Below are 9,732 nucleotides of genomic sequence, written 5' to 3'. Positions count from 1 at the left end.
AGAAATGGGCAGAGGACATGAACAGACATTTCTGCAAAGAAGACTTCCAGATGGCCAACAGACACATGAAATAGTGCTCCATATCACTCGGCATCAGGGAAATACAAATCAAAACCACAATGAGATATCACCTCACACCAGTCAGAATGGCTATAATTAACAAGTCAGGAAATGACAGATGCTGGCGAGGATGCGGAGAAAGGGGAACCCTCCTACACTGTTGGTGGGAATGCAAGCTGGTGCAACCACTCTGGAAAACAGCATGGAGGTTCCTCAAAATGTTGAAAATAGAGCTACCCTATGACCCAGCAATTGCACTGCTGGGTATTTACCCTAAAGATACAAACGTAGTGATCCGAAGGGGCACGTGCACCCAAATGTTTATAGCAGCAATGTCTACAATAGCCAAACTATGGAAAGAACCTAGATGTCCATCAACAGACGAATGGATAAAGAAGATGTGGTATATATACACAATGGAATACTATGCAGCCATCAAAAGAAATGAAATCTTACCATTTGCGACGATGTGGATGGAAGTAGAGGGTATCATGCTTAGCGAAATAAGTCAATCGGAGAAAGACAACTATCATATGATCTCCCTGATATGAGGGAGAGGAGATGCAACATGGGGAGTTAAGGGGGTAGGAGAAGAGTAAATGAAACAAGATGGGATTGGGAGAGAGACAAACCATAAGTGACTCTTAATCTCACAAAACAAACTGAGGGTTGATGGGGGGAGGGGGGTTGGGGGGGTGGGGCTATGGACATTGGGGAGGGTATGTGCTATGGTGAGTGTTGTGAAGAGTGTAAACCTGGCGATTCACAGACCTATACCCCTGGGGATAAAAATATATTATATGTTTATAAAAAATAAAATTAAAAAAAAAAGAAATGGGCAGAAGACATGAACAGACATTTCTCCGAAGAACACACACAAATGCCAACAGACACATGAAAAAATCCTCAACATCACTTGGCTCAAGGAACTACAAATCAAAATCACAATGAGATACCACCTCACACCAGTTAGAATGGCTAAAATTAACAAATCAAGAAATGCCAGATGTTGGCAAAGATGTGGAGAAAGGAGAAACCTCCTACACTGTTGGGTGGGAATGCAAGCTGTTGCAGCCACTCTGGAAAACAGTATGCAGGTTCTTTAAGAAGCTAAAGATAGAGCTCTCCTATGACCCAGCAATTGCACTACTAGGTATTTACCCCAAAGATACAAATATAGTGACCGGAAGGATTACGTGCACCCCAATATTTATAGGAGCAATGTCCACAATAGCCAAACTATGGAAAGATCCCAGATGTCCATTGACAGATGAATGGATAAAGAAAATGTGGGGGGAACCTGGGTGGCTCAGTCAGTTAAGTGTCTGCCTTTGTCTCAGGTCATGATCCCAAGGGTCTGGGATCGAGCCCTGCTTTGGGATCCCTGCTCAGTGGAGAATCTGCTTCTCCCTCTTCCTCTGCCTGCTGCTTGCCCTGCTTGTGTTCTCTTTCTCTCTGTCAAATAAATAAATACAATCTTTTAAAAAAAAAGTTGTGGTAAGGCACCTGGTTCTCTCAGTGGGTTAAGCCTCTGCCTTCAGCTCAGGTCATAATCTCAGGGGCCTGGGATCGAGGTCCACATTGGGCTCTCTGCTCAGCGGGGAGCCTGCTTCCCCCCTCTCTCTGTATGCCTCTCTGCCTACTTGTGGTCTCTCTCTTTGTCAAATAAATTTTTTAAAAAGTGGTACACACACACACACACACAGGAATACTACTCAGCCATCAAAAATTGAAATCCTGTCTATGAAGAACTCTTCAAACTCAACCCACACAAAACAGATAATCATGTCAAAAAATGAGCAGAACACATGAACAGACACTTCTCCAATGAAGACATACAAATGGCTAATAGACACATGAAAAAATATTCATCATCACTAGCCATCAGGGAGATTAAAATCAAAACCACATCGAGATACCACCTTTCACCAGTTAGAATGGCCAAAATTAACAAGACAGGAAACAATGTGTGTTGGAGAGGATGTGGAGAAAGCGGAACCCTCTTACACTGTTGGTGGGAATGCAAGTTGGTACAACCACTTTGGAAAACAGTATGGAGATTCCTTAAGAAATTAAAAATAGAGCTTCCCTACGACCCTGCCATTGAACTACTGGGTATTTACCCCAAAGATACAAATGTAGTGAAAAGAAGGGCCACCTGTACCCCAATGCTCATAGCAGCAATGGCCACAGTTGCCAAACTGCAGAAAGAACCAAGATGCCCTTCAGTGGCCAAATGGATAAGGAAGATGTGGTCCATACACACTATGGAGTAATATGCCTCCATCAGAAAGGATGAATATCCAACTTTTGTATCAACATGGATGAGACTGGAAGAGATAATGCTGAGTGAAGTGAGTCAAGCAGAGAGAGTCAACTATCATATGGTTTCACTTATTTGTGGAGCATAAGAAATAACATGGAGGACATGGGGAGATGGAGAGGAGAAGGGAGTTGGGGAAAATTGGAGGGGGAGATGAACCATGAGCAATTATGGACTCTGAAAAACAATCTAAGGGTTTTGGAGGGGTGAGGGGTGGGAGGCTGGGTGAGCCTGGTGATGGGTATTATGAAGGACACATATTGCATAGAACATTGGGTGTGGTACATAAACAATGAATTCTGGTACACTGAAAAGAAATGTAAAAAATAAATAAGTAAAAAAAAATTGAAACCCTGCCATTTGCAACAAATAGAACTAGATGGTATTATGCTAAATGAAATAAGTTAATCAGAGAAGGTCAATTATCATATGATCTCACTCAAATGTGGAATTTAAGAAACACAACAGAAGATCATGGGAGAAAGGAGGGAAAAATAAAACAAGATGAAATCAGAGGGAAACAAACCATAAGAGACTTTTAAGCATAGGTAATAAACTGAGGGTTGCTAGAGGGGAGGGGAGTAGCTGGGTGATGGACATGAAGGTGGGTCACAGGATGTAATGAGCGCTGGGTATTATTTCAAGTTAAAATACACCATTTCAAGTTAAAATACACCATTTCTTAAATAGGGTTAGCTAAAAGACATATATATGACTAACATATAGTTTTAAATTATATCACTTTTGGCTCAGTCAGTTAAGCATCCAACTCTTGATTTCAGCTCTGGTCCTGATCTCCCAGTTGTGGGATCCAGCTCACATGGGTTCTGCACTCAGCTAGGAGTCTGCTTCTCCCCCCTGGTCTCTCTCTTTCCCCCTTTCTAAAATAAATAAATAAATAAATCTTTAAATTGTATCACTTTAAAGATATTCGTGATATAGAGAAGAATGCTGACTAGCAGATCAACATTAGTTTTCCTCTTTTTGTTCCTCCATCTTCATTTATGATCTTATCTTTGCCTTTGATGTCCTGAATTTTCTCTCTGATATGTCTGCAAATGCATTGCTTTATGTTTCCTTAATTATGTTGAGTTTTTGAAATCTGAGCTAGTCTTTTATCAATTCAGTAAAATTCTTAGCTAATATCATAGAGACTGTATTTGTTTCTTATATCTGGGAATTTCCTTCGCAATTTAGTGGCTCAGATTTGAAATAGCCAGTGATTTAACAGCTTGCATTTGCAAGCCACTATGAGCTGGCTCCAGCAAACTACTAATAGACTTTTAGGTGAACAGTATTTTTCCCTATATATTTAAGCTAATTATTATGCTCTCTTTTGACTTTTTGATTTTAAGAAAAGTCTATTGGTAAAAAATGACCATTCATTTGTACCTGCTCTGGCTTTTTCCTTTGGCTGATTTTAAGATCTGTTTCTGGTGATTTCCATTTTTACTATAACGTGCCACAGGGTGGCTTTATTTTTTGTTTATTTTCCTCAGGAACACTTTGTGCTTCTTGGACATGAGGATTTATGTCTTTTATCAATACTAGCAAAATTTAAATCTTCAGACCTTCAAATACTATAGCTTCTCATTTCATTTAGTTTCTATTTATGTAATTTCTATTTAATATATACTGAATCCTCCATCTATATTAATTTCTCGGATTTTCTCTCTTTAATTCTCATGGCTGCATTTTAGGCATTTTCCTTCAATCTATTTTTCATTTTACTAATTCTATCTTATTTTGTGACTAAGTGGATATTTAACTTGTTTCCAGCTGATATCTCATTATCCCTTCCCCACCAAGGCTGCAGCTCCTTCCCTTACATGAAATTTGAAACCCTGTCTCTGGTGGAAGGCCAGTTACCCAGAGTTTGTTAACCAATCAGCATGTTCTGTCTTTTTTGCTCATAGTGCTTGGTTCAGAGTTAGTATTATCATCCAAGTGTAAGAAATAAAACTAAAATCAGAATGCTTAACATGAAATTTTTTTATTTGCATTGGCCTAGCTAGAATGAGGCTCATGAAAACCTGAGCAGTAAAGAAGATAAATGGTGAAAATATTGTTAATCCAAAGGAAAGCAGAGGTGAAACATAAATGAATGGGAATCCAAAAATTTATCATTTTATTTGGACCCTGAGTTCAGCAGCCCCTGAAGTTAGCATTGCCCCCGGATTTTCATTTTATATGTGCTGGAGACTGTTTCAATTGGATTTCTGCATCTTGAATATGAGTTATCTCTAATATAATAGTTATTCCCAGTCTTCTCTCATCTTTCTCTGTCTGGAAAGTGGTAGGAAGTATACATTTCAATGTGAAAGACAGAAATAATATAACTGTTCCATAGTGAACGCTGTGATGCCTAGTTCAGACACTTCTTCTGGATTGAAGGATTAATTAACCCACTATTGGGCATTCTCTTTGTAGACAATCCTCCCTCTGCTTTCAGCCTTCATCAGTTAAAGTTCAACCAAAGGAACAGAACAAGTAGAAGATAGATATGAAGATATTTACTGCAAGGAATTGATTTACACAATTATAGGGACTGTAAGGTAAGGCTGAAATCCGTAGGACAGGCTAACAGGAACAGCAGGCTGGACCTTCCAGACCGAAGCTGCTGTTCACAGGTAGAATTTCTTCTTTCTCAAGGAAGTCATAGTTCTTTTAAGGTCTCTTAACTTATAAGGCCCAACTAGATCACTGAGGATAATCTCCCTTACTTAAAGTAAACTGGAATTACCTTCACAGGAACATATACATTAGTGTCTGATTGCATAACTGGGGACTATAACCTGGTCAATGTAATAGATAAAATACACTATTATGGAATGTTCTTAGAGAATTGTCATAGTCAAAGAGAGTCTCCTCAATCAAGGTCATGACTCCTCCAGAGTACCTTGCATTTAACGACTATATAAGATGATTAAAGCCTGTTAAACTTTTTCCAACTTAACTCTGTAGAATCTTATCACCTTCTGAATTCCTTTGGATTGACTGAAGCCTTTGCTCTTTCTGTGTCACAACCTAACTTCTCCCTTTGTCTAGTCTGTTTTCTTGCCTTCCTTCCACAACTGTGGAAATACTCCTTAATAATCTTCATATGCAAATCCCTTCTCAGAATCTCAACCCTCAACCCATGACAGGCTCTAATATTCCCTTTGGTTATCTTCCTAAAGCACATGTGAACAATACTTCATATATTTCCTTTTAAAACATATTATAAAATAGGAAGACTATAACCCTCCAGGATATTTTAATGCTGAGGCTATATCCAAGTAATTTACCACTTTATTTAAAACACATACGGCATCTGGAAAATAATATGCCTGTGTTCAGTTAATGAATATACAGTTAATGAATATAATAGCTGGTTTCTACCAATAGTAAAAATCTCTGTTCATTAACTTAAAATGAGAGATTATTCTGATCAATATTTAAATTTATTAGAATTATACTATTGTTTTGCAAAACATAAAGCATGGTGTTCATTTTAGTTTCAAGTTTTTATTTAAATTGCAGTTAGTTAACATAGTGTAGTATTAGTTTCAGGAGTAGAATTTAGTGATTCATCACTTGCATATAATGCCCAATGCTCATTACAAAAAATGCCCTCTTCAATGCCCATCATCCATTCAACCCATCCCCCACTCACCTCCCCTCCAGCAACATTCAGTTGGTTCTCTATAGTTAAGAATCTGTCTTACAGTTTGCTTTTCTCTTTTTTACCCATTATGTTCATCTCTTTCATTTCTTAAATTCCACATATGAGTGGAATTATATGGTATTTGTCTTTCTCTGGCTGACTTACTTTGCTTAGCACAATACCCTATCCAGCTCCATTCCTGTCTTTGCAAATGGCAAGATTTCATTCTTTATATGGCTGAGTAATATTCCATTGTATTAAGCTGAGGGAAGACTACTGAATGATTTTTTTGCCACACTAGAAATGACCAATATCAATTATTAATATCACCCAAATTAGCTTGTGATGCTTTGTTTCAATCCATTTAAATTCTGGCCTGCCAGAGTGGAAATAACTCTGAATTTAACGACACCATTTCATTCAATTCTTTTAGTGTCTTTATTATGAATATAATAGCTCTATTATTGTATTTTTGGTTATTCCTACTTGAATGGAGGAAGAACAAAATTATTATAACTTAAAATAATAATACCACACATATGGCTTTATCCTAGAAGTGGCAGTGCATGAATATTGTTACGGTAATGTTGATGAAATGACAGACATGTTTACTTCCTGAAAAAAAATTACCAAAAAAGAATTTGGTAGAAATGACAAACTTTAGGTAGATGCATTTACTTCTTTTGGCCATAATCACTGTTAAATTGAACAGTGTTCAATTTTGAGGAGGGAGTATTTACACCACAAAAATTGGCAAATGCTATAAATCAAAGCTTTTCTCCAAAAGAGCTTGTTGTTCACATGTACCAGCATACATTCTAATACCATCCCAATTACTCAAAGTCTTATTTCTAGCAATTTTTCTTTTTTTTCTTTATGATCCAATTTTAACCAAATAAAAATTTTTAAAAGGATTTAAAGAAAAATGAAAGAGGGCTAAGTTAACCAAGTTTGTATTAATCTCTTCAAGATAGTAAGTGATTTTTCAAATATGTGGTGATTATATAACAAAATCATCACAAGTGTTCAGACATTAACACTTCAAGTCAAGGATAAGGTTGTTTTTGCTAAGGAATTTTCCCTTATAGGGAAAGCACTCAACTTTTATTTGGAGAATCATTTATTTGGAGAATTAGAATCAGAAAAACATGACACAATTTTTTGTTTATCCTAGCATATAAAGAGTTTATGACAAGCGTACATGATGCGCACACTTGTTCATTATGGAAGCAAAGTACACTGTTAGTTCTTCTTCCATGTACATCTTTACTGTGTTCGAAACCCTCTAACAGCTACTGTTTTCCTTCTGAGGAAAATTCTTATAATGGCCATACTGAATGTAGCCTTTATAAGGAGATGGATTTTGCTTTGCTTACTGCTCCTTAATCAGTCTGTAGAACACAGTAGGTGTTCCTTAAACATATTTGGTTAAAAGGTCAAAATTTAGACTCAGATTACCAAAGGTTTTTTGGGGATGATGTGGGTCTCTTGCCATTTGCTTTTGCGATCATAGATTTTCTGTGGACACGTCCAAACAGTAATCATAGCTGCGCGATGGTTTCAGAGACTTAAAATGTGTGTTTAGCCAACCAACCTGAGGAATTTGTGCTAATCAATGAATATGTTATCAAAGAAAAAACTGATCCTTTAAATAACTGGTAAATTCAACCACTTCTGAGAGGAAAATCTAAATGAAATTAGTACACATTAAAATAGATTGAGGTAAATATAGATGAAAAAATTAAAGTAGCTTATATCTGGAATATTTTATCTTAGATAATTGGGGTAGTAGAAAATGAGCAAAGATTAATATTTATCAAGTACTTATGAATTGCCTGATATTTTGCTAAGTAATTTGCACTGTCTCCTTCTATTTACTCTTAACAACTCTACAATATAGGTGATTTTATTATCTCATATAAGAGATAAGCTAACTGAAATAGGCCGAGACTTTAATTTTTTGAGAAAACTCCACACTAGTTTCCATAGTGACTGCACTAGTTTACATTTGCACCAATAGTGTATAAGGTTTTCCATTTCTCTACAAACTTCCCACCACTTCGGTTTTTTTTTTTTCCTTTCTTTCCTTTTTTTTTCTTTCTCCAATAACCATCCTAATAGGTGTGAGGTGACATCTCATTGTGATTTTGATTTGCATTTCCCTGGTGATTAGTGATGTCCAGCACTGTTTCACATACCTGTTGACCATTTGTATATCTTCTCTGGAGAAATGTGTGTCTGGATGTAACTTCACCAGGAAAACTAAACTTCCTGGTATAATTTTTGCATCTATGTATTTAATTTTTCTCTCTCTCTCTCAAAATACATTTAAAGGTTAATGGTAGTTATTCCTGGGTAATAGAATAATGGGTAACATTTTCTTCTTTTTATGCACCTATATTACAAATATCATATGCAGTGAATATGTTTTATATTCTTTATACAAAATGCCAAAAGACAGTAAATATTGTGACTAGTTCAAAATTTTAATACATAAGACATGAGACAGCTGGCCAACTGCTAAGAAAATCTAACAGATACATTTTAACCACAAACTTAAGCAACTAAATAATAACCTCATATAAAAATAATATGCTAGGCTGATTAGAGAAAAATCCAGTGATGATATAAGCAAACTTTACATAAGACGTGTGAACGATACTGAATATGTCACACAGCATCTTGTGGAAAATTAATTTGACTGTCAAAAAATTCTTTTGGAATCTCCAAAAGAATTTTACAGCAATATTAGTAGATGGTGTTAAGTAACATCGTAGAAGCAAAAAATGCATATAAACTAACTTGTGCTGTAGAAAATATTAATGATTTTCTCAATCCATATACACTCAATTACCTTTTAAAGATGCTCATTAAAGAATGTAGAAACAAAAGCCAAGAATAATTTGTTCAAACACTCTAGGAATAAATTTTGCAGATTCCTTTTACTGACCCTTGTAATATTCTAATAAATGACAAACAAAACAGAAATTACTCATTTTTAATGATTCTGCATAACCTGGTATATCTCAATATTACATAGTAAAAATAATAAAATTGGATTAAAAATGCTATACAACTCTTACAATATCCAGAACAAAAAAGAAAATATAATTTAAACAAATTTAAATTTATCAAAATAAAAAAATTACCAGACTGCATTTTGGATAATGCCATATAATCAAATTCTAACACTCTGCCTAAAGAAGACAACTTGTGAATTTTGAACATATTATCTACCCAGAAAATACCTATGAAGATGTGGGAAATTCCTAATGGATAAAAATTTTATACAAACAAATGTCATAAAAGAAAAGAGATACTAGTGATCACAAAAATTCACTTCTAAACTGAGAAGGTAAAAATCCAAATAAAAACTTGGGTTAGCATTCTATATAACAAGATACATTTCTTTATCCTCTTCCCTCTCTCCACCCTGATGGTCCCAGCCCTATTCTTGATTTATACATACATATTTATGAATTGGGGAGAGCAGAAATTTTACAAGTAAGTAATTTGACTTTAACCTTTCTAACCTATATTTCATTACCTCTCTTCAAAAAACACTTTGATACCCTGAAGTGCTATATTAGAAAGAACACATAGTGTAGATCAGAAATAGGGCGGTAAACTCATTTCTCTACCTGCTGGCTAGAGGAGTGTGGATAAGTTTCTCACTGAATAATTTTCAATTTCTTTGAGTTAA

Source organism: Lontra canadensis, unplaced genomic scaffold (genome assembly GCF_010015895.1).
Source record: "Lontra canadensis isolate GAN:19392208 unplaced genomic scaffold, GSC_riverotter_1.0 scaffold9, whole genome shotgun sequence".
NCBI classification, from domain to species: Eukaryota; Metazoa; Chordata; class Mammalia; order Carnivora; family Mustelidae; genus Lontra; species Lontra canadensis.
This window is presented reverse-complemented; position numbering follows the sequence as displayed.